This window comes from Desmodus rotundus, chromosome 3, assembly GCF_022682495.2.
Source record: "Desmodus rotundus isolate HL8 chromosome 3, HLdesRot8A.1, whole genome shotgun sequence".
Taxonomy (NCBI): Eukaryota; Metazoa; Chordata; class Mammalia; order Chiroptera; family Phyllostomidae; genus Desmodus; species Desmodus rotundus.
The window spans coordinates 172650959-172655412 of NC_071389.1; the positions used below are offsets into that span (position 1 = coordinate 172650959).

Consider the following 4454-nt stretch of genomic DNA (forward strand, 5'->3'; position numbering starts at 1 on the left):
TACTTTGAAGGTGACTGAAGTTTAAACATATAAGAATAAATACACAATTTTTAATAAAAAGTTTCCTATTTGTACTTCTTAATTCCTTCACCTCTCCACACATTCCCCCTCCTATCTGGCAGCCATCAAAACATTTTTCATGATTCTGTCTCTGTTCTTCTTATTTTCTTAGTTTGTTTTTTACATTCAATTATTTATAGATATGTATTTATTGCCATTTTGTTGTTCATAATTTTGATCTTATGTTTTTAAAATAAGTCCCTTTAACATTTCATATAATAATAGTTTGGTGATGATGAATGTCTTTAGCTTTTTCTTGTCTGGGAAGCTCTTTATCTGCTCTCCAATAAGGACTTTAAAAATCAAGCTGAGTGGGAACAGGGCGTGCCTGTCTGTGGGAGCAGCAGGCTGAGGAGTACAATTCTGAGTTAGGCAAGGCCTCATGAGGAGTTGATAATTGAGTGAAGACTTGAGGGAAGGGGAAAGACCATTTAAGTGTTCCAAGTTCATGGTGCCAACAGAAAAACATTAACAGGTGTGATAGTGATTTTCACTCACACCAAACCTTTAGTGGTTTTCCATTCCATTAGACTTATTAGACAAATGTCATTTATTAGATAATGTTATTAGATAAGTGTCAAACCATTTGCCTTTGCATTAAAGGCTTCCCAGATTGATCCCAATATACTTTTCAGGTATATTACTCACCCATTACTCATTTTATGCTCCTGGATTATTTACCATTTCCAGCATGACTTACACCTTCATACTTTCTTCTTCTGCTTATACCATTAATTTAAGTAGAATTTAGCTAGGTAAACACTTATTGATGACCTACCATGTATAAGTTGCAATACTTTGTAGGTACAATTATCCCTTGCTGATCAAGTCTTACTGGTTTCTGAGTTTCTGAGTTTCTGAGAGCAAATAATGAGAGCTCAGCCAATGAGAGATACTGGTCCTATTTAAAAATTTGTGTGAGTCTTTTGGAGCTCAGATCGTGACAGGAGAGTTTCTAGCCCCAGACAACAATTGTCCTGCATATAAAGGTTATTTAATAAGTGCACACTTAAAGAAATGTAATTGATATCAATGACGTGAACATTGGAGGAGTTTTCAGGTAAGTTGGTGGGTTTATTTTTAGACACACTGGAATAGAGGCATCACATAATGTGAGAAGGGAACTAAAGAGAGATCACTCTTAAAGACAGAGCTCGAAGCAGCAAATACATAACTGTGGTAGTTGATGTCAAAAGAGCGAAAAAGTTCCCTTAGGGAGAAAGTAAAGAATGAGGAAAGACAGAACTGGGAACGCTTTGGGGAATGCACACATTTTATATCTGTTTGTTAGAGTAGGACTAAGATAATTAGAGAATGAGTGGAAAAAAGCGGTAGGAGGTATGAGAATATGCAGGGAATGGACAAGGTATTGGAGAGAGAGAGGATGGTAAAAGGCTTGCACATTTATCGGATGGCTATTATATGTCTGATAGAAATTAATTGGCAATTTATATTAATTTGCGTCATTTATTCTTTATAATATTTCCCATGAAACAGGTAATATTATTCTTCTTTTACAGGTGAGAAAGCTTATACTCAGACAATTAAATAAATTTTCTCATGGTAGTATGGATGGGAAGTAGCGTAGCTGGGTTCAGATTAAATATGGTGAGGTCGTATTGTTTCATGTCTGCATTGTCTACCATTGATCCCCAGAGCTTGCTTCAGTCCTTGGTGCACACTGTGCATTCTGTAGATGCTTATTGATTGTCTTAATTTAAACTTAGGTCCTTTTGGCTTCACAGCTCACAGTCTGCACAATATCTCATTGAATGATCACAGAAACCAAGGAAGCTGAAAATTTGAATATGAAGGTATACACTAAAACATTTAGAGATGTTCCTTTAGAAGAGTGCATTGAATTTTTCAGTATGGAAGGTAATTATTGGCAACTTTTAAATGAGCATTTTCTATAGTAGACTTAGAAGTCAGAATGTAAGGTTGGAAAATGCCTTGCCCCAGAAAATGCCGGGATTGTACACTGGTCCCTGTACATGGCAGCAACACTCCAACATGCAGAGATAGTTGCAGCCTATCAGTCTATTTCTACTGCCTGATCATGGGTCAGATACCAGTCCACTGTGCGTCTCTGAACTTCAGGGCTCACATGTTAAGTGTCAACAACAGACTCCCTGCTGCCCCACCTGAGAGCTCCCCAACCCCCAAGGAGGAAATGATTCCAATCTCAGTCTTAGACAGTAACTCACTCAGAAAATCCTTTCCTTATTCCATCTTCATTAATTTTTTTTTCTTATGTGGATGAGGGAGTCAGGCATTGTTTCTATTGACCTATTTTAAACACTCCATAAGTGGCCTAGTACCTCCTTTGGAATATAACAGTGATTGTGTTGGTGCCTCCATTGAAATTTATAATTTAATATCCTGTTACATCAGCAAATGTTAGCAATACAGTGTAAAGTGTGTTATATAAGAGGTATGAAAAGGCATGGAGCAAGGGAAAGGGCAATCAAATGTCACCTGGGGTGGGGATGGGGCTGTGGTCAGGCAGGACTTCACAGGAAATAGGACACTTGGGTTTTGAAAGATGGCAGAATATGTGGGTGGCATGGGGCCTTGATAGTAATGTTCCTGCAGCTTTGTCTTTCCCTTACTCCCCTCTTTCCGAATTCCTTTAGTACAGGTGGTAAACTACAGGTGCATAGCATTGCAGTTTCTTATTAGTCGAAATAAATATTTTCTTTTTTTTTTCAGTTTATGTAAAAAGCAGTTCTGCTGCTGCTGCTGGCTTGCTGCAAGGGTTGCTCATGGGCAGTTGATAGAAAAGAAAAAGACAGAAGAAATAACTTAAAGCACAAAGGAAGCATAATAAGGTTTTTTTCTTTTCTTTTTTGTCTTTCTTTTTTTAAAGACTCAGGGAAGAAAGCTTTCCAGGAACCAGTTATGGAAAGGCTATTATTGAAGAAATGGGATGATAGTCAACAAAAAGAACACGTGAGCAAAATAGAACCAGAATGTGGAACTAAAGAACAAACTGACACTAACCAGAGGGGAGAAGGGAGGGAGATAATGGGGGAAAGAAGGGAAAGGGTTGTCAAGGAACATGTATAAAGGACCCATGCACAAAGACAAGGGAGGAGCAAGGGAGGGTTGAATGTGGGAAGTGGGGGTGGGTAGGGCAGGGGAGAGTAAGGGGACAACTGTAACTGAACAACAATAAAAAATAAAGAAATGGGATGACTATTAGGAATGTCACTTGCCTACTGAATTACTTTATATATGCAAATTGAGTTATAGACATAATTTAAGGTATTGAAATAAATTCTTACAGATTTAACCAAACCAGGTAACATTAATATAAATGTGGTAATGAAATAACATTTTAAGCTGAATTTCAGAACATGTAGATAGAACAAAGAAATGTTGAGGATGCTTGTCATTAATTAGGTTGTTTAAGAGGACTCTGTTTTGAGGTGAATGGGGGTGGTGGAGACAGTCTGGCCTTGGAGTGGAAACCTGGGTTCAAAATACATTTGTGCTAAATTCTTTGTTTTGACTTTGGGAAAACTGCTCGAAGCTCCAGTTTTCTCCTATCTACAATGGAAGTGATGGTACCTTTGTTACGTTTAGTTATGCAAATTCAATGGGACTGCCTTACACAGTGCCTGGACTGCAACAGTTTCTCAATAAATATTGGTTATTTTCTCACTTCTCTTGCTTTTTTTTCAATCCCTCCTTTATTTCCTCATATTTTCCTTTCCACTATTTCTGCCATTGAAAGATGGGAAAAGAATATTTCAGAAAATCTCAGTAATCATTAAAAATTCAAGAATTAAGGAGCAGCATTTCCATAAAAAAGTAACATAAGTAGATGTCCCATTGAAGACTTTACTATTATTTCTCTCATTATACATCCAGAGAAATTAAGGTTTGGAGAGATTAAGTAATTTGTCAAGCTTAATCCCTAATAAGGGTCAGATCCAGGACTTTCGCCTCCCATCTTTGGATTCTGAAGAGTAAGCCCCTGATCCCAATTCACACTCTTGACTAATAGTGAGCTTGCTGGGAACTCAACCAAATTCACCTACAGCCCTTCAGCCACAGCTCCCTCAGCAGGGTTCTTTTCTTTTCTTTTTCTTGTTGTTGTACTGACCTTACACTTATCCTTATTAAACTGATAAGAACAGGTACTACACTTGATCTTAGCCAAAAGGCCGAGAAGCAATACATTTATCCTTATTAAATTTCATCTTGTCAGGTTTGGCCCATCTCTCAAGCCTGTTAAGATTTTTTTGGCTCCCGATACTAGCATACTGTCACCCAACATAATCCTTATCCTTCAAATATTTGTATCATCTACAAATGTAATACACATAGATATTCCCTCTTCATTCAAGTCATTGATAAAATTGTTGAACAAGACAGGCTGAAGGCAA

General features: G+C 37.5%; 1 pseudogene; it reads right to left on the minus strand.

Moving 5' to 3' along the window:
* Positions 1–4130: 4130 nt before the first annotated feature.
* Positions 4131–4244, minus strand: LOC112318733 (U2 spliceosomal RNA; annotated as a pseudogene).
* Between the last annotated feature and the right edge of the window lie 210 nt (positions 4245–4454).